The following is a 22,674-nucleotide window of genomic DNA, read 5'->3' on the forward strand; positions in this document are numbered from 1 at the left end:
TTGCTGTCAGTAAATACTTAAATGAGGTTGGTCAATCTGTGAATTATAATCCACAAGATCTGAGTGCCCTGGTCAGCTTCCAACTCCTGTCACAAGGATTGCATGGGAAAATTTTCAAAGTTTGGACGCAGTGCACACGTGAAGTAGATGAGACGACAGGATTAGGGATGAAGTCAGATGGTGGGGGTTTTGTTCAATGTAGATGAGGTAAATTGGACTGAATGGCCTCTATTGTTAATATTTGTCTCATGACCTTGAGAATGCACAGAGTAGCGGTGGATCGCAGACTGGGGAGTTCACTGTTTAAGGATAAAGGTAGGCCATTTAGGACTGAGATAAGGAAAAATTTCTTCACCCAGACAGTGGTGAGCCTGTGGAATTCTCTGCCATGAAAAGCAATTAAGACCAAAACACTGCATGTTTTCAAAACAGACTTCGATATAGCTCTTACAGCCAAAGGGATCGAAGGACATGGGGAGCAAGCGGGAACAGTATATTGTTAGATGGTCAGCCATGTTGAACTTGAATGGTGGAGCTGTCATGTGACCTTCTCTAATGGCCTAATCCTTTTCCTTTAGAATCATAGAGTCGTACTCTACAGAAGAGGCCTTTGAGCCCATTGAGTCTGCACAGCCAAAAAACACATTACCACCAATTGCCTACACTAGGCTCATAGCTTTGAATGTTTTGACATTGCAAAATAGATTTGAGGAAAAGTTTCCAATAACCATAGGCATCTTCATACTTGCCAGGTATGATTCCAACCAGTATAGAGTTTTCTCCTGATCCCCATCACCACCAGTTCTGCTCAGGCTCCTTGATGCCACATATACTCAAATGCAGCCTTGATGTCAAGGGCTGTCACTCTCACCTGCCCTCTGGAATTCAATTCTTTTGTCCATGCTTGAACCAAGGCTGTAATGAGGTCAGGAGCTGAGTGGCCCTGGCGGAACCCAAACTGGGCATCACTGAGCAGGTTATTGCTGGGCAAGTGCTGCTTGATAGCACTGTGGATGAGACCATCCATTACTTTACTGATCGAGAGGATACTGATGGAGCGATAATTGGCCAGGTTTGAGTTGTCTTGCTCTTTGTGTATAAGACATACCTCAGCAATTTTCCACATTATCAGGTGGGATACCAGTTTGTAGTTATATTGGAACTACTAGTTTAGGGGTGTGGAAAATGCTGGAGCATTAGTCTTCAGTATTATCATCAAATTGTTGTCCTGTTTATCATTTCTGTATATTTCAAGCCTGATCCCAAGTATCCAAGGACTGAATTATGGAAAATGTTAAGCTCTTTAGTCTTAGTACAAGTGTCAGCCATTTAGCCAGTTCCATCACAAAATAGGACATTTGTCAATCTATACCTCAGAAATTGTGTCAACTCATTGAAAAAAATCAACCTACCACAGTCATGAAAGTTTCAATCTTCCTAGCATCTGTCAACTGTGTGGGAACAGACCAAACTCTAGATCTCTACTACAAATTTTGTGAAAGAAAATTTCCCAATTTCAATATGAGCCAAGGCTAATTTTAAGATTGTCACCTCATCCTTGACCTTGGTCCTCGCAACTTGAACAACAAATCATTTATTTGTATCTACGCAATTGAATCCATTTAAAATTTTATACACTGAATCAGGCCAGCCCTTAATCCTCTGCAGCCTTCACACTTTGATGGGCAGAAGATAATAAATAGCACAGAAATGATAAGTTTTGAATCCCACAGAATGTTAACGTATTAACACTAGGTCAAGGAAGCGCAGGTTCAAACCGGCAAAGGGAAAATTTAAGATGCATGTCACGCAGTTCTCCCTCACACCTGGCCATTCAACACATGAAACTGACATGGGATGAAGTTGAAGAGACAACAGAATTTATTCAAAATAGAGTTGAATTGTAGCTTTTGTTCTATGTAGATGAGATAAATTGGACTGAATGGCCCATTTCATGAATATTTATTTCCTGACCTTGAGAATGCATGGAGTGCTGCTAGATCATTTTTTAAAACTGACATAAACAGAGACTACAATTCTGTTTGCTTGTATTAAAAGCTTTGTCTGACAATATAGTTTAAACAGCCTAAAAGTTTCTAAAACCTAAAGTATAACAATTATCTTAATGGTGCATTATGCTAAGCATTTGCAAAATTTACTTAACTCAGAGTCTTCAATAAATTCATTTTCCGAGTAACTGAGATCCTGACAATAACATTTTTGAATGAAATGAGCAAGAGACAGTGTTTTTATTCATTTGCGAATTTGGGCAAATACTATCAAGGTCAATAGTTCATTGCCCATCCCAATACAACTTAATAACTTGCTTGGTCATGTCAGAGGACACGTCACAGTAATCCAAATTGAATAAATTTTAAAACAATACCCTGCCTTCTCCTCACCATATGTTTCTAACTATCTCCCATTCAGGTTTCTGTGACTCAATCTTGCTCTCGTGTCTAGACTGTGCTTTTCTTTTCTCATCAGTGTTGAGGTATTTGTAATGTACCTTGGCCTCGAGACAGGAAAGAGTAAAAAGGTCATTTATCTTCTTGTGTTATTGGAACATAGACGAGTATAGTTTCTGTATACTGGAACACAACTGGTGTCACCATGTTTGGTGGAATTTTATAGGGACCTAAGTGACATGGGCTAGAGTGAGAATTATAACAGCATAGCATGAGAAGTCCAACAAGTTGCATTTCAATGATGAGAACAACTCATTGCTTCTTTCATGCATTTTATGCATTACTGAGCAGCAACACAAGTTCTCAGGAAGGATCACCAGACCAAAAACATTAACTCTGATTTCTCTTCACAGATGCTGCCAGACCTCTGAGCTTTTCCAGCAACTTCTGTTATGTCTCTCATTTAAAGCACCTTTTGGTTATTATCGAGACAAGTTTCTCACTGGGCATCAATGAATTGCCAATTAAGTGAAGTTATAGCTTGTTAAACACTTTATTAATGGGTCAATTTGCTTCATTAATATTCCGCTTCCTATCTCACCAAACTCGCTGAACAAGTTAGATGTTGAGAATTCTCCATATGGACGTCAAAGGAAGGACTTGGAGGATTCATCTCACTGCTTGTTCCAAAAGACCTCCATTCTGTGAACTGGGCAAGAACATCTCAGGACAAGTGCCATGGGCACCACCCGAACATATCCCATGGCCACAGGTACTGGCATCCAATATGAGTCTGCCTCTAAGAACCCTCATGGCACATCTCCAATCCACTTATAAAAAACCTTTGCACTTAAAGGTTATATTGACAACGATCACGGTAATGCCTCAGCAGAACACCCAGCTCATGGATATTTCTGGTCTGTTTGTTTGCTCTTATTGCATTCGCTTACTCTGAACCTACCTGGATACTTACAGCATCCCTGCCTGGCATTGACTTGTCTCTTTGTGTTTTGCCAACTCAGCCTGAGCAGCTCACAGTTCTGCTGTATTGCTATGTCATTTAGCACAGTCATAAAACAAGGAAGCTTTTCAGTAAAGTCAAGGGAAATATCCTTCACTCAGGGAATCCCAGCATAGTAAGTGAAGGTCACCGTCTGATTCCAGTCCAGGGGCTTGGACATTGCTGTCAGCCACTAGGGGTGGTCAGAGTCATGATGTTCTCCAGCTAAGGGGTGAGAAGCTGAATGTAAGGCAGCTCTCCACATCTTCTGAGGGCTGATCTCCTCTTGAAATGAGAGACGGGCAGCTGTAAGGGAGACAAAGGTGGTGGGCACAATTGTTACTTCTTCTTGTACAAGTTGCGAGGTATCCTAAGTGAGTGAGCAGGGGCCGTATAGATGTCACGCAGGGTTTGTGGTGTTGGATGTTGGGGTAGGTGACAGTGAGGGTGGGAAGATATTGCAGACAACAGCAAGAGTGGTAGAAGGATGAGCCTTAGTGGCTGGTGACTGCAATGATTGAGACAGAGTCAGAACAAAGTGTCAGAGATAGTGATACTTTCCCTGGCGGAGTGGAACAAGACATTAAACTGCTTCTTACATTGCTGGCTATTCCTTCACACAAATGAGACTGCACTGATTCAGGTGGGGCCAGCAGGGTACAGCCTGTGGCTCTGCCCCCTTTGTTGGCCCTGGGGAAAGAGAACATTCTACCTCTGTACTACCTACTTCCTGGTGCCTGCCTGCAACTAGGGGCAACAAATTTCACCCCACACCCACTCAAACACTACCCCCCCACATCCCAAGTGCCATCTACATCATCCAGGGCAAATTTTAGAGATGGCTCAGGGCAACTCTGACTGACAATGCTTGACTGGCCACTCAACAACTTTTTTAAACATGAGTAAAGTGCCAGGAATGCCAGTTGATGTGGGGAATATCCAAAAATGGTGAGTTGTTCTGGGCACATTGTGTGATAAGACAACACTAGAATTGGACAAGATGCAGGCCATAACTATGGGGTAGGGAGGTACTGGGTGAGTTTGATAAGATACTACGAAAACTCTTGCTAGGCCACACGGAAGAAAAGCTCTTCTAACAAATCAAAGTGACCCACAGTTAGACAAAATCAAGTAGGATTCAGGCCATTGGATTGAGTTCTATTTAAGATTTCCATCTACACTGGGGAACTTATCACTGGGGAGAAAGGAAATTCCTGTAGCAAACCTGGCATGTCAGTTCATTTCAGGGAAAAGTGTTTTCTGGGGCAGCTAGAGACATTGTGCCGTCAGATGTGTAACTGCTTTTCCACACCTTTGCAGCACTATCTCTGAGGAGAATGTTGTTATGGTGTAAATCCAGGAAATCTATCAGAGAACATATTTCCATCAGCCTATTTAACATTGGCTTTTGGGATTTGAATTATGGAGGCAAGACTGCACTAAGTGTCCAATATTTTAATGAGTCTTTATTAAACCTCCCCAGAGTTTGTAGCAATTCCCCAGTGCCCAGCAGTCCAAGGGAAGGCAAGATAAAGCTTCAAGACACATTGGAAATCAACTTGAAGGATGGTGGAGTTAACTTTAGAAAATAGAGTGGAAGTCTTGCTGCCAGACATTGTAAATCAAGGTGCACCGTGTTTTGAGTCCTAATGTCTTAATTGATGAGGCAGATTAGAAACAAGAATGGAAAGCAATAGATGCAAAAGCTGCACTCCATATATCACTATCTCTTGGAATGTCCTACCCAAAGTGTGCAAAGATCTGTGGGTCAGGAATAAACTTGCTCAGTCACATTTATGGCAGAAAATTGCGACTCCAAGTCGCCTTCAAATCAAGAACAGCCACTGCCAACAACAATGTTCTGACAATGTGTTAATTCAGGAGCTCCTCAGTATTGATTTGGTAGTGTTCCTATGTATCCATGTCAGGCTGGTCTTTGTGCCCAATTTTAATATGACTACCCAGCTGGATGATTGTTATTATTTTCAGCATCAATATGGTAGAAAAGTTTCCTCCCCAGTTTTCTCCCTGTTAGGATTGGATTAAGCTTGGTCGGATGAATCTTGTTCAGTATAAGATCTCTGATTAGGGCTGTTTATCTGGGCCAATCAAGGGCCCCAAGCTGATAGATACAAACAGGAGTCTCAAAAAGTTTCCTCACTCTGCAAACTGGCTATTAATAGCTGGACAGAGTCCATGTACTATACATGTGTAAACAAAGGGTGACTTGTTGATAAGATATTGGCCTTTGTGAAGTTATTTCACTGCCCTTTCTCAAATAAGATTGGAAAATGGATATTATAGGCTCTGCTGATAGCTGAACCACTCCAGCCCAGATAACATCCTGGTGAACCTCTCCTACACTCTCTCTGATCCCATCACAAAGAGACAATCAGATTTCATGGCAATCAAACAGTTATAAAGAAATCTGAGTAACCTCAATGCATTTTGGGACTTTTTTATTTACGTATGCTATTTCACTGAAGTCCTAGTGAAGAATTCTTCTGTTTGATTATTCACTGAAGCCTCAAGTCTTTTCTGCCTGTGAAGTTGAGTGAAATGAACTCCCTGACTAAAGCAGGTAGTGCCACATTAGTCATTTTTGAAAAAAAGATCTTGTGTAATGTCGACTTCGGAAAAGATTGAAAAGATGAATGTTTAAGCAACACAATGTATTCTCTAGGGAATAAAATCCTGGGGTAATAAATATCTCTTGCACAGGAAAACAGTCGATCAATCCAGAATAATGTAGGATGACAGAGAATGTTCAAAGGTTTTGTTTGGTTATCTGATCTGTATGAGGAGATTGCATGACCTTCCCTAAGGGTCGGTCATTCTCCATGCTGCAGCAGAGTATATATTATTGTTGGGACAAATGAGCTTCACTGGTGAAGTGTGCTTTTCTCACCTTGTGGTTCATTTACTTTATGTTAATTGCTGTCCCAAAGCTAACAGATCAGAACCTATTTGAAGACAAACTATATTTTCAAACACTTTTGATGCTTCTCTTAGCTAAGTATGCTTGTTGTATGGGGATAGGAGATCGATTGCTACTACTGACTACAGCTCTGAAATATTCAACATAGATATAATGAAATATAATTAATGATTTTGGTTAGTTTCAACCCAATACCCAAGCCAGAGAACAAATACACCAACAACTCAGCATGTTGTGGCTCAATTACTCACGAGTTCTAAGCTTGCCTGAGGTAGGTTACGGAAGATCTGCACTGTGCAATAAGTACAAGATGCAACACTGTTGGGGTGCCAAGAAGTTGTATTTGATTGGTCTGTTCTGACTTTAAAGTGGCAAAAATGCCAACTGGATGATTAAAATGTATGATTTTTATAAAATTACATGTGGTAACACCTACGCAGAACTTAGTGCTTTCCTTTCCCTTCATTGAGTTTCTTTTGGTTTTCACATCAGTCTTAGCTCAATGCAAACCTATTGCCTCCACAATCAGAAGATTGTAGATTTCTGTCCCATTTCAGAAAACCCAGGCCCTGCCTTTTTGGTGAGTGATGACAATGGAACTATTTCAACTCTCTCAAGTGAATGTGGGGGAAGATCGCATGACAATATTCAAAGAAGGGGGAAGCCATTCCCAATGTTCTGATTGATGCTTATCCTTCAACGAAAATCATTACAAGCAGATTATCTGGGCCTTTATCATATTGCTTTGTTTAGGAAGCCGGCTGTGTACAAATTTGCTGCTATAACAATGGGGACTCTGTAACATGTTCTTGGACATCTGGTCATTACTGGCATAATATAAATTCTAGTTTTACCTAAATGTGGAGAGATATTTGACATATTCATGGCAAGTACCTCCCTAACCAGTTACAATTCTGGTCTCTCTGCTACAGGAAAGATATTGTTAAACTTGAAAGGTTGCAGACAAGAAATACAAGGATGTTGCTGGGTTGGAAGGTTTGAGCCTTAGAGAGAGGCTGAATAGGCCTATTTTTCCTGGAGTGTCACCTTATAGAAGTTTATAAAATTATGAGGGGCATGGATAGGGTGAATAATTGAAGTCTTTTCCCCAGGGTTGGGGAATCCAAAACTAGAGGGCAAAGGTTTAAGGTGAAGGGAAGATTTTAAAGGAACCAAAAAGGCAACTTTTTCACAGAGAGGGTGGTGAGCATATGGAATGAAATGCATTTAGGATATCTGGTCAGCATGGACAAGTTGGATTGGATGGTCTTTGTCTGTGCTGTACATCTCTACGGCTCTAATTGATATTAACAAGTAAATTTTAATGGGGTTAAGATGGTAGAGTTAAAAAGCATTCAAAACAATAACATGTGTTCAGGCATTGCCTAATGTATGGTGCAGATGTCAATTCCAATAGTTTGCTGTGAAACAGAAACATGAACATACAACCAAAGTAGCAAGGAACTGAAGTAGGCTACTCAGTTCCTCAAGTTTGCTTGAAAATTCAATAAAAATAACATACTTGATCTGATTACTCTGTGTTCCTGCTCACCACTACCTACTTACACCTTAACAATGTTAAAATCTCTCCTTCTACTTGTGGGAAAGAGAGTTCCAAAGACTCGCAAATTTGTGATTGAAAATATCTCTATGTGTAAAAAAAAACTTATGTGCATTTAGTGCGTAATCTCAGATGTTAAACAATGTTAATGATGTTGCAATGCTATATTTGACAAAACATCCACATCTGTGGATTTGCTGGGATCCCCAGAAGTTGAAACACAGTAAAACTGGCAAATGAAACATTCTGATATATTCAAAATGGAGTTCCACTACAATTAGTTGCAGGAGTTGGTTTTAGAGTTTCTTGTCTCAAGGCTTTCCATCATTTTTTTGCCTCTGCCCATGTCCTCTATCTCCCCATAAACAACAATATCTCTGCAACACAGTTTGTGTGCAACTAAAGCCTTTGATATGATATGAGGAAAATGTCAGCACCACAGCTTCAGTGAGATGATGAACAGTGTGCAGAAAGCATTTCAATGTTCACTGCGACACTGAAAGTCCTGGGTGACAAATTATAAGAGGCTTTAAATTCTTAGGAAAACTGAAGATCAACCTGAACAACCAAGTTATATTTGTGTTCTGTCATAAACAACACATGGTGAGGATTTGACCCCTTCAGTTTAAGGTAAGATATGGATACGATAATTGATTCTATGTTGGGTTCAATCCTCCAAAAAATCCAAGTGAGAAACTCCCGACTGCCTTTGCTTCGACGCTATCCTGTGTTAGCTGGCTACTCCCGTCATTGTTCTGCAGTGCATCAGGCAAAATCATCCTGGAAGATGGATGCCTGAAATGTTTCTTGCTTTTGGTCCACCTCCAACTGAATCCCTCAAAGCAAATGTCCTTATACAAGTACTCGGTGTGTCGGGGGCTCTCTCATAGCCTGTGAAAAACATTACCTGAATTCTGCTGTGCTTCCTGAGCCTAGGAGGATGTTTGGCTATGAAAATCAAAATTGCCTGTCAGCTGGACTCCCTTAATAAGAAAGCTTCTATTTTCTAAATAAAAACCAAAAGAACAGCAGATCTGAAAGTCAGAAATGAAAACAGAAATTGCTCGAAAAGCTCAGCAGATCTGACAGCATCTGTGGTGTTAACTTTTCAGGTTAACCCTTCCTCAGTTCTGACCTCAAACCATTCCTCAATTTATGTTTTTTTGTTAGTTTCTATTTCCTTCTGTTTTATCTAGAAGAATGAAAATTCAAATAACATTTTGCACACTTTGAGATGCGTGAGACCCCAATATTAAACAAATTTGTGATATATTGAAATGCATAACAATAAACTTCCACTGTATCCTCACCTGCTACTCCTTTTGGAGATACCAATGACTCAATGTCAGAGCTTTTTGCCAATGATGGGACAATAGGACAATGTATGTCAAAGGGAACATTCAATCTTTGTGAATTTTGTTTAGCATGTTGAATGAAAACATTAATTTCTACTCCAGATGCTGAGATACTTGCTGGAGATGTACTCTTCATGAAACGGGCAACCCTGGATCTCTGTGTCTTGATTCATCAAAGGAGGCAATATTTCCAGAAGGGTATCATTTGTACTCCCCAAAATTAAAGCCTGGGACAAGCTAGCTTTCACCCAAATGAGATTGATACAGGCTTGCAGTAAACGTCATTTATATTTCCAATACTGACTTGAGTTGGTTAATAGGAGTGGGAGAAGGCCATTCAGAGCTTGCACTTTCCGCAATTCGCCAAGTTGCAGAAATTCTTCCTGAGTTCCAGAAGAGTTGGAGCTATGAGTTTGATGTTAAAGTTAACTTTGGCCTGGAAACCCTGGAGTCTAGCCTTGAGCATTTCAAAGGCAGTGTCTTTTTTTGCAGAGTTATATTAAGAAATTGGATTAGTAATTTTGCCATGAATCAATGATTCCGTTGGACATTAAGATTCAGATTTCCATTTACTTTTGCTGTTCTAAGGTCAAATTAAAATTGCTAGTTTGTGGGCTGTGATAATGATTTAAAACCCGTGGGGAATCATGCATTAATCTCCCTATTGAACTCGTTGAGTATTTGCCCTTGATAACAGGCAATGGCCTGCCCAACTAGAACTCATCATCTGAACCCTTTATAATGCAGACCCAGGGACAGAACTGTCTGTCCTGTGCTGGGATGAGCCTATGTACACCATGAATCGGAACTCTATTTCAGTGTTGAACAGTAAATAAAGTTCCATTCTAGTCGGGCTTCCTGCATTATTACAGTGATTGTGTAGACCCTTAGGAATTGTGGAGCCATCTATTATCCATTATTAGCACAGGGCGTGTAACTGGCAGACAAAACCATAATTCCTTTCTTCCACCAAATCTGAATTTCTGCCCTGATGCATTTTGTGGGATCCCTTCCTTGAAGTGTAACCATGTCAATGTTTACACATCGGGGCCTCAGCTGGTTCAGAATAACATTTGGAATATGATAAGCAATCATTTTTGTCCATTTGGATTGGATTATGAGATCCTGCAGCACAGAGAAAGTACAATATGTCCAGTAATTTCTTTTTATATAATTTAAGAAAGCAATAATTTTCCTTAACACAGCATCTTAGCATGCTTCATTTCCAAGAAATTGCTTTTGAGCCTCAATTACTGTTGCTAGACTTAACAAGGCTGAACCGATAGAAACAGAGTTCCACAGCTGCCTTCATCATCCCAATGGAGCAGGGGAAAGTGTTGATCATGAGTTTGGGAGCACATCCTTCTTTACTTGTCATGGCCATATGAGAATTTTAAATGCACCTGAAAAGACATTTAATGAAGTGTCTCATCTAAAAGTTAGTACCTGTGCATTACCACACTCCCCAATGACAATGGGGCATCAGACAATTTACTTAACTCTTGTTTAGAGTGATATGCTTAGATTCAATTACTGAAGTGCTATCTATGATCTAAGCCAATAGTTTCAGTAATAAAGGTTTATTGTTGGGTATTTAGTAAGAAAAAAGTAATACAAGTAAGGGAATCAATTAATAAAATAAAATGGTAATAAAAATACAAGGGAATAGGGAATGAGCAAGATACTGGCTCAGGGTCAAAATGCTCAAGTTGCTGATGCAGGCACAATGGTTGAATAGCAATTGCCTACATCCCAACAATCTGTGATTGTGTGAATAAGAAATAGAGAATGGGTAGAAGACGGATATAAATAGAAAGACAGTCTTTTACACAGGTTTTCAAGTGCTCATTTTTGCAGAGTGAATTTAGTAGTGATGAAACCGTTGCTGAAATCTGTCACAGTTAAAAGCTCTAAAAATGAAATGTGCACCCTGGGAGCTTAGCATGCCTTGGACTTGCTAATGGTTTAAGCATTAAATTCATTGGCACCAGTAAAAATCTAATCCGAATGAACAAAAAGAGATAACTGTTCTCAGATGTTGGAATCATTTATTCGTCATTAAGTTAATACAATTCAAATCAACATGTGTTTAAATTGATACTTATAATTGACTTGGTTTCAGTAAACATTATCTTAAACCATTGATGACCTTCACATAATGAGGAAAGTGCTGTATCACCTCAGAAGTAAGTTTCTCCCTGGAGGCCATCTGAATACGACTGGGATTTTCTCAGCAGGGAATAAGCCTCAACACTGGAACCATTTGTGGTTCCCAAAGGCAGTGGAAACCAGAACACTCATTTCCTGAGACTTCTTAATTACCTTCAATGATTAGAGATGGTGGACTGACTTTCTTCACTGTGCGCCCAACATCTCTGCAGCCGTAGAAGCAACACTGAGAACTGAGAGGCAGCCTCCAGTTTGAGGTGTCCTTGAGGGGGTGCGAAGACATCTTTTTCACCTATTGCCATCAAACAGATGGGCTACACCATTGAGAAGGGTAGCTGAGGTCCCCCTCTTTGGGTTTTGAAAGTGCCAATGTCAATAAGATTACTCGTGAGGCTGTCTCCATCCTGTTAGCAGCCTCTGCTCCTGGCATGGGACCATTCTGCCATTGGCTAAATGCCAACAGCCCAGGAAGCTGAAGATGACCTAAATGCTAAATATATGACCACAATGCCTCAAACGGGCAGGCAGCTGTATAACTGCTTTTGCCACCATTGGCAAAATTCCTCCAGCTGTGGGATACCCTCAGAAAGTATGACAGAAAGCCCAACATCTTCCCTTCCTGTCACTCCGTACTTCCTAGCTCACTTCCCGGGGGTGGGGTCGTGCAATGCATTCTCACCTGAATCCTTGTGTTAAAGGACTTTTAAAAATTGAGATCAATTCAAAAGGCCAAGGATTAACGTCCAAGTCACAAGGTGGAAAAGCAAATGGGAAGGAAATATGTGGAAAATTAGCTCCGACAAAAGTGTTTATAAATCACGAATAACTATATAAATTCTAAAAATGAGAGTTCACCAAACATTGATTTTTCACTGCCAATTTTCACCTTTATTAAACTTAAGGACCATTGATAGTCCGCCTCTATTTTAACCATGAATATTAATCACATTGAATATCTTAATCTCCTCCTAAAACAGTCACTCAGGTTAGAAGCAAACAGAAGAATCAATGTCCTGTTAATAAACCCAGCCGCAAAATATTGCCACATGGTCAGCTGAATTCCAATTAATTTCTTTCCTGGAGAATAAAATTTGATCAATTCTTTATTCTTGCTTCATTAATATTCCTCATGGACTTGATATGTAATTATTTCCAATGGTTGTGTTTCTCGGCATTTTAAACCCAGCCTTTGACTTCAACAGAGATATTAGGAACTGCCGATGCTGGGAAACCTGAGATAACAAGGTTTAGAGTTGGATGAACACAGCAGGCCAAACCCAACTCTTCTTCCGTTACATTGATGACTGTATCGGTGCCGCCTCGTTCTCCCGCAAGGAGCTTGAGCAGTTCATCCACTTCACCAACACCTTCCACCCCAACTTTAAGTTCACCTGGACCATCTCTGATACCTCTCTCTCCTTCCTGGACCTCTCTGTTTCTATCTCTGGCAGCCACCTGGAAACCAATATCCATTTCAAGTACACCGACTCCTACAGCTACCCAGAATACACCTCCTCCCACCCACCTTGCTGCAAAAATGCCATCCCTATTCCCAATTCCTTCGCCGCCACCGCATCTGCTCCCAGGATGAGGCATTCCACTCCCATACATCTCAGTTGTCCCCATTTTTCAAGGACTGTAACCTCCCCCGCCTCAGTGGTCAAGAATGCCCTCGACCGTGTCTCCTGTATTTTCCACAACTCTTCCCTCACCACTCATCCCTCACAACCCCTCCCCACAATAACAACCAAACCAGAAACCCCCTCATCCTCACACACCACCCCACTAACTCCGATCCAATGCTTCACCCTCCAACACTTCCATCATCTGCAATCTGACCCCACCACCAAAGACATTTTTCCCTCCCCACCCTTATCTGCTTTCCAGAGGGACCCCTCTCTCCAGGACTCCCTTGTCCACTCCACACTCTCCTCCACCCCCACCAAGCCCAGCAATTTTCCCTGCAACTGCAGGAAGTGCTACACCTGCCCCTAAACCTCCCGCCTTACCCCCATCCCAGGCCGCAAGAAGACTTCCCACATCAAGCAGATGTTCACCTGCACATCTGCTAATATGGAATACTGCTTCCACTGTACCCAATGTGGCCTCCTCTACTTCGGGGAAACCAAGCAAAGGCTTGGGGACCACTTTGCAGAACACCTATGCTCAGTTCGCACGAAACAACTTCACCTGTCAGTCGCAAACCATTTCAACTTCCCCTCCCATTCCTCAGACGGCATGTACATTCTGGGCCTCCTGCAGTGCCATAATGATGCCACCCGAAGGTTGCAGGAACAATACCTCATATTCCGCTTGGGAACCCTGCGGCCCAATGGTATCAATGTGGACTTCACAATCTTCAAAGTCTCCGCTTCCCCTACCGCATCCCTAAACCAGCCCAGCTTATCCCCGCCTCTGTAAACTGCCCTTCCTCCCACCTATCCCCTCCTCCCACCTCAAGCCCCACCCCCATCTCCTACCTATTTAGCTCATCCCACCCCCTAGACAGGTCAGTCCAGGGAGAACGGACAGATCTCCTCCCTAACTCCCCACCTACACTTACCTTCACTGGCTCCATCCCCACCTCTTTGATCTGTCTGGCTCCTCTCCACCTATCTTCTCCTCTATCCATCTTCAATCCGCCTCCCCCTGTCTCCCCATTTATTTCAGAACCTCCTTCCCCTCCCCCATTTCTGAAGAAGGGTCTAGGCCCGCAACGTCAATGTTCCTGCTCCTCTGATGCTACTTGCCTGTTGTGTTCATCCAGCTCTACACCATGTTATCTTTGACTTCAACAGCTTTGTTTCTGTAATAACTTTTGCAGTAAGGTTGAAATCTTGATATTTCTCAATTAAGGATACATGCCAGGAAAATATGGGACCTTGAGAATTCCTTGGGAGCTCCTTGTTTGTAATTATGCTTGAGGTTTAATGTAAATTAAAGTTCAATGAAGGAAGCAAATGTGTAGTGAGTAATTTTGCTGATTGTCTACCTATCTCTGAACTACCAGTTGTCTAGAGGATAGAAAAGTCTACATCAACTTTTAGACAAGTTAGATAAATTGGTAAAAGTTTAACAGATCATCTACAATATGAAAAATTGTGATCACATTCACTTTGGCAGGGAGAATAGAAAAAATCAAGTCAGTCAGATAGAACGCTCCCACTTGCCTGATGGGCGCAACCCCAGGACAAAGCTGTACCACTTGAGTGGCAGCACATCCATCACCATCAATATTCACTCCTGTTATCATCCACACCCAGTGGCAGCAGTGTGCAGTTTCTACAACTTGTACTGCTGTAACACTTTTGACAACACCTTCCAACTGCAAATACTACTACTCAGAAGGACAACAGACACATGGGAGCACTACCACTTGGAAGCTTAGATTAGATTAGATCCCCTACAGTGTGGAAACAGGCCCTTCGGCCCAATAAGTCCACACTGCCCCTTGATATATCCCACCCAGACCCATCCCCCTATAACCCACACACCCTTGAACACTACGGGCAAATTAGCATGGCCGATCCATCTAGCCTGCACATTTTTGGACTGTGGGAGGACACCGGAGCACCTGGAGGAAACCCACGCAGACACGGGGAGAACGTGCAAACTCCACACAGACCGTTGCCCGAGGCTGGAATTGAACCCAGGTCCCTGGTGCTGTGAGGCTGCAGTGCTAACCACTGAGCCACTGTGCCACTCCAGTTCTCCTCTAAGCCATTCACCATCCTGACTTGAAAATATATTGATATTTCTTCACAATGATTGGGTCAAAAACCATTCCTACTAGTATTGTGAGCACCCCTACACATGAAGGACAGCAGGATTTTAAGAAGAAGCTCACTACCACCTTCTCAAAGGCAGGTAGTGATGGACACTAAATACTAAGCTAGCTAGCAATGCCCATAACTCACAAATAAATAAGAAGAAGCAGAGAGGTGGTAGAAGTCTACAATGAGGAGCAATATAGATGTTCTCCTGTATGAATCACAAAGAGTTGGTTTGCAAGTACAGCCCAACAGAATGTGGTATATATTCCAAGTGAAAGTAAATATAAATACAACAAAGAGTTACTGTAACCATGCAGGATCTTAGACTGAATTTGGAGTATTGTGTAAAGCTAATGGTCTCCTTGCTGAAGAAAGAATATAATTGCATGATTAGCAGCTCAGGGAAGACTCACACAACTGATTTCCAGGATAAAGGAAGTATGTATTTAGAAAATATTGGGCAGGTTGGGCCTACACCATTGAAGCTTAGAGGGATGAGAAGTGCAATTCTTGAAACATATAAGACCCTCAAGGGATTTGATGGGATGAGCATTCAGAATGATTCCTTTATAGAGGAGTCTAGAACCAGAGGACCCCAATATAAAGTTATGGGACTACGATTTGAGACTAAAGTTAAGGAGAAAGCTTTTCTTTCAGATGAACATTCATTTGTTGGATTCTCTTCCCCAGAAGTCCATGGAGAATAGGTCATTGAATATACTCAATTTTCAATTAGACAAAATTTCAATTGAGAAAGGAGTCAAGGGTCATGTGGGAAGGATGGGAAAGTAGATTGAGGGGCTGAATGGCCTTCTTGATCGTTCTGATTTAATCTGGGTGTTGCGTGACATTTCTGACACAATGTTGGCAGACGGGCAATGGCATCTCTGAGGATCTTCCTGGGTCCAGGATATTGGATTTTTTGCAAGTTGTATATTTCACTTTGTCAACAGGAAAATAAGTTCAGCATGACACATCGTTTAAAATGAAACATAAAATGCCTTACAAAAATATGCAGTACAAATAGTGTTAATGTGTATACCAACGAGACTCTGAACAATGCTCTGACACAAGTATGTGACATCAGTAGTTATGTGATAAGATGCGTATTTTTCTTTGGGAAATGCATGGTCCTCATGTTTGATGTGGAACTTCCCACATAGGGTGTTAAAAGAGATTATTTTAAAAAAATAACGTGGGAATGAGCCTGAGGTTTTTATGGACATGTGGGTTAGTACTGGAATTTTTACCACTTGCTCATTACTAAGGAACATTCAATTCAATGGAAAAAAATGTCTTTAAACCTTCTTTGATAGTTCTGAACCCCAGTTATTCAGTTTCTTAACACACTGCTCAATCCCTTCAATTTTTTTGATAACCAGAGAATCTTGGAACACAGATAGTGATATTCAGCTCATTGTGCATTGTGTGAATCTTGGAAAGAAATTTCTAACGAGTTTCACTCACCCACATTTTCTCCAAAATCCTGTATTCTTTCTTCTCGAATAAACATTGCATTCTTTTCAAGTTACAGTGGAAATTTTATTTAAAGACTTTTAAGGCAGTACAGTGTGGTTGGAGAGAAGCACTTGTAACTGCTATTCACCTGTGATGCATTAATGCTCTACACCAAAATGTGTCCTTTCTTGAGCGAGTGAAATCTGTGGAGACCCTGAGCTGCCTAAACATCAGGATCACCTGTAAAACTCCTGGCTGAGCTCAAAGGAATGTAACGTACCACATGTTACAATGGCTTTGTTGCAGACTTTGCCAGAAATTACATATAATTTAGACAATTAGACTTTTTGTGTTAGGGTTTAACCTCTTCACTGACAGCTCTCTTGAGGTGTCTATAAGGTAGTGGAGATATTTACCCCTCACAAGGTGTGTGGTTACTGAGTGTCAGGGCAAGCCCATATGCTGACGGGCCTGCACACCACATGAAAGGAGGACGTAGCTCCTTCGAGTTCCTCTGAAGCTTTACCCTGAGGCTGTGAGGAATCTTATTTCCACACCTCACCACAAGAAGGCACTACTGAGGGTTTGCTGACATGGACAGACAGGGAGAGGTTTTAATGTACGGCTTTCATTTTCTCACAGAAACATAGAAACTAGGGTCAGGAAGATGCTATTCAGAAATTCAGGCCTACTCCACCATTCAATGTGATCATGGCTGATCATCCAACTCAATATCCTGTTCCAGCTTTCTCCTTCTTGAAAACATTCAATGCTTTAGCTGCTTTCTATGACAGAGAATTCTACATGTTCAACATTCTCAGAGCAGAGGATTTTCTCCTCATCTCGGCCCTAAAAGGCCTACCCTATATCCCTGGATATTGACCCCTATTTCTGGACTCCCCAGTTATTGGAAACGTCCTTCCTGTTTATATCCTGTCAAATCCTGTTAGAATTTGATGGGTTTTCACAATAACTCCCTCATTCTTCTGAACTCCAGTGAATATGGCCCTAAGTTTTGCCTCTCTTTGTCAGTCAGACTTGCCGTCCCAGTAACCAGGCTGGTAAACCCTTGTTGCATTCCCTCTATAGTCAAAACATCATCCTCAGAAAAGGAAACCAAAACAGCACACTGTGCCCCAAGTGTGGTCTCACCAAAGCACTGTAGAATTGCAGCAAGATATCCCTACTCCTGTAGTCGAATTCTCTCGCTGTGAAGGAGAACATATCATTTGCCTTCTTTCCCACTCCTTCTGCACCTGCATGCTTACTTTCAGCTCATTGCTGCCCAAAGTCAGCTGGTAGCAATGGCAGAAAATGAAAAGTGACCTAGCATGCAAATTGGGAAGCATCTTGACTCCTTTCCCCATGAGCTGGACACATCATATGGAGCTGTTGGGATACACAATGAAGCAAACAGCTGTACAAAATGAGATAACAATGTGTAGAGCTGGATGAACACAGCAGGCCAAGCAGCATCATTGGAGCAGGAAAGCTGACGTTTCGAGCCTAGGCCCTTCTTCAGAAATGCCACTACTACTGTGCAAAATGTCTGGGTGAGACTAATCCCAAGAAAAGGAATTCTCACACTCATTAGCTTTAGGATGTGCTTGAGAAAACACTCACCGATCTAACTCAGAATCTGAAGATTTAAAGCAGGGTCAGACGTAATATCATATTGTTCAGACAACACAAGGAGGTCTTGTCTGAAAATGGAAAAGAAAATGGATGCATTGTGATTGGAATGAGCTCAGCAACTTGGACCTGATAGAATATGAGTTCCCTGATTGGGGCTGTTAACCTTGTCCAATCAGGGACTCCTGGCTAATAGATATAAATAGGAGTGTCAAGGGTTCTGGTCACTCTTGGATCCTGAGATAGCTGGGTGAGTGCCATGTACTATTCACAAGTGAATAAAGGGGGACTTGGCAACAGGATACTGACCTTTGTAGAGTTACTTCAAGTTACTCAAGGAGAGTCGCTCTCAAATTGCTAACAGCTTATGCGGCAATTGAAATTTGACAGCTAGAAACAACTCCATTCAGGGAAAGAATTTCATACAAAGGAAAAGATGTTTTCTCAGCCATGGCTACCGATGGCACTGCTACACGGTGCAGTAAAGGGCTGCCAAAAGAGGAGCAGAAGGTGGAGGGACACACCCACTGAAATCACCAGCCAACCAGAAGTGACTGCCAGAGACAAAGAGCATGCCGATTGGTTAAATTCCATCACTGTGAAAGAGAATGTGCAAAACCAATTGAATGGCCCGCAGTAAGACGCTGAAATTCTGAAAGCCTACTTTGGAAGGTGTGGAGGGCTGTTGACAGAAATGAAAAAGAGCTGGCTTGAAAAGACCAGCAGCTAAAGAAGGTTTTTCCAAAACCTTCAGCACTCCATAATGAAAAATTAGACCTGGCGAATGAAGTCATTGGCCTGGAAAAGGTGACAGCTCAGCAGGATAGAGCGTGGCATGCTTAAAAAGAGGTTGTGGAAGGAAAATGGCAATGTAGTTAGCAAGGGAGACTTCTGAGACGGGGCACTGAACCTCAGGTCAGAACTTCAGCAGCACATTGTTCAATGAATAGATTTAAGAACAGTTTCTTCCCTGCTGATATCAGACTTTTGAATGGGCTTGGAAATTTTAATTAAGATGTCTCACTCCCTGCACTTTCTCTGTGGCTATAACAATGTATTCTGCACTCTGTTCTGTGTCCTGATGCATTTCATGTGGTGTTTTCTGCCTGTATAACACGCAAAACAATACTTTTTACTGTATCCCAGTAGGTGTTATAATAATAAATCAAATAACCAACTAGAAGAATTTGGTAAAATAAAATAGAATGACAGTGCTAGATTCAAACAATGAATCTGTGAACTGCAGTGCAGTAGGGAATGGGGCACCCTGGTTATATTTCAGGAAAACAAGAAGTTCCTAACGGCACAAATTACAATAGGACACAGGCTAGTATTTTTTCAATTGTTATCCAAAGGACTGACTGACAAATATCTGATGGTGCTTTCCTCTGAATCAAATCTGAAATGGAGTTGTTCTTAGAGTGTTGAGAGGAATAGGGGAAAGGAAGCTTTGCATACGTTCACAAGATTCACTCATATTATTCCCAATATATCAGTAATCTTCCTGTTCCACAAATGGGACTCAAGAATGAATTTTGCAATCCTTCTGAACCTGCTGCCCCTCCATACCTGAGGTGGATCATTAAAATTCTCCTAAAGGCTTCATTCCACTGCCACATGGTATTAACGCAAAAATGGGCCTGTAATCAAATGGGCAGCCCACATAGAAAATCCTTGCAAAATGCTTTTGGACTCTCAAGTGGGGGGGGAAGGATTGTCTTTGTTTGTTGCATACTTAATTCCTGATGATGGGACCAAGCATTGAATAGGAGGCTGCAGAGAGTTACATCCTCACCCTTGCTGCTAAGCCCTGACCCTTTGAGCAGATGACCTCTTCTTCATGAACTCCTCCTATCATCCCTGAACTTTTGGCCGGGAATCCAGCATTGATTCTGGACTGAACAGGGTGTTGGAGCTGGATGATCACAGCAGGCCAAGCAGCATCTTAGGAGCACAAAAGCTGATGTTTCGGGCTTAGGCCCTTCATCAGAAAAGGGGGATGGGGAGAAGGTTCTGAAATAAATAGGGAGAGAGGGGGAGGCACATCAAAGATGGATAGAGGAGAAGATGGGTGGAGAGGAGACAGACAAGTTAAAGGGATGGATATGGAGCCAGTAGAGGTGAGTGTAGGTGGGGAGGTAGGGAGGGGATAGGTCAGTCCGGGGAGGATGGACAGGTCAAGGGAGCGGGATGAGGTTAGTAGGTAGGAAATGGGGGTGCGGCTTGAGGTGGGAGGAGGGGATAGGTTAGAGGAAGAACAGGTTAGGGAGGCGGGGATGAGCTGGGCAGGATTTGGGGTGCAGTCAGAGGAGGGGAGATTTTGAAGCTTGTGAAGTCCACATTGAAACCATTGGGCTGCAGGGTTCCCAAGCGGAATATGAGTCGCTGCTCCTGTACCCTTCGGGTAGCATCATTGTGGCACTGCAGGAGGCCCAGGATGGACATGTCGTCTAAGGAATGGGAGGGGGAGCTGAAATGGCTCGTGACTGGGAGATGCAGTTGTTTATTGCGACTGAGCGGAGATGTTCTGCAAAGCGGTCCCCAAGCCTTAGATTCTCCAGCATCTGCAGTTCCTACTAGCTCTCCATGAATGGAGCTTTTTCTTGGACTCCTGGATCCTTGGAAAATCCATTGTAATCCAATGCCTGGGTTGTACTTAGTTTGCTGGACCTCGACTAACAGAAGAGACACGGGTTTCTTCACAATTCTCCAGCCAGTTTGTGAGACCCCATGATATATTTTAACTACCTCCTGTTGTGTGTGTACCTTGCCTTTGGGAGAATCCACCTTTAAGGACTCTACATACTGTGCATATATAATTTATAACCCTGTCCATGTATTTGACAACTTTGGGCCTGCAAGTCTCATGCATAGAAATTGTATGGTTTCTATCGTGCTAGTTTTGTACCTTGCAATGTGTTTTACTGTTTTAAACAGAATAACCCTCAAAGTGAATCAGTCTGCCATGATAGATTGATTAATAAGCCGTTATCATTAAAATGCCACCACTCAGAGAGGAAGGACTGTTTCCCAGTGTTCTGCCCAGGGGGACAACCAAAATGGAAAACATCAGCAATTTTAAGAACAAGTTACACAGGAAATGTTGCAAAATGTGGATAATTAACTATGTATTCTGCTTTTGAACCTTAGGATCTGCTGATTGAACATAAGAACTTATTTCCCACTCCTCTATTTGAGGGATGAAGTATGGGTGGCACAGCGGCTCAATGGTTAGCACTGCTGCCTTACATCTCCAGTGACCTGAGTTTGATTCCACACTTGGAAGACCATCTGTGTGGAATTTGCACGTTCTCCCCATGAATGCATGGATTTCCTTCGGGTGCTCTGGTTTCCTCCCACCGTCCAAAGATTAGATTAGATTCCCTACAGTGTGGAAACAGGCCCTTCGGCCCAATGAGTCCACACCGCCCCTTGGAGCATCCCACCCAGACCCATCCCCCTATTACCCACACACCCCTGAACACTACGGGCAATTTAGCACGGCCGATCCACCTAGCCTGCACATCTTTGGGCTGTGGGAGGAAGCCGGAGCACTTAGTGGAAACCCACGCAGACACAGCGAGAATGTGCAAACTCCACACAGACAGTCGCCCGAGGCGAGAATTGAACCTGGGTCCCTGGTGCTATGAGGCTGCAGTGCTAACCACTGAGCCACCGTGCCGCCCAAATGTGTAGGTTAAGTGTATTGACTGAGCTAGATTGCCCATAGATTCTAAATGAAGATTTAGTGGAATAGCCATGGGAAATGCAAGGTTATAGTGTGGTGGGACAGGGGTCACTGTGGGATCAATGGGCTGAATGACCTGATCCCACACTGTCAGAATTCTATGAAGTCACATTTATCTCTATTGCTTGAAACACATAAATGCTGGTAATTCTAACAGCAAGAGTATTTGGATGTATACTTACATTAGACATATTCTTCGAATTATGATGTTAATTAAAACTGTAAATCTAAGGCCCTCTGGTCAGATCCTCCTTCTGACATGTCTCGATTTCTTGCAATTCTCATAAATTCTCTTTATGAATGTTTTATTTTGTACCACACAGCTCTGTTACCTGCGGTGTGAGAAATTGTATGAGGCTTGATTGATTCGCCAAGGCACGGATGTAAGAATTTGTTAAAATGTGAATTGATTTCTCATTGCATTGGACAAGTAAAACATTGTAAGTTAGTTTTCAGGTGAAAGCAGGATAGCTAGAGAAAGGGAATAACTGGGCTTGAGTAACCAGAGAAGGAAGATGGAATAAACCAAAAATGATAGAGGTAGGGAAAGTGGAATGAGGAGAGATGAGGTGTGTTTTGAGGCATGGGGAAAATTAGGAAACAGCAGAAAACTTGGAGGATAGGAAAAATAT

The sequence above is a fragment of the Stegostoma tigrinum genome, chromosome 19, assembly GCF_030684315.1.
Source record: "Stegostoma tigrinum isolate sSteTig4 chromosome 19, sSteTig4.hap1, whole genome shotgun sequence".
Lineage (NCBI taxonomy): Eukaryota > Metazoa > Chordata > Chondrichthyes > Orectolobiformes > Stegostomatidae > Stegostoma > Stegostoma tigrinum.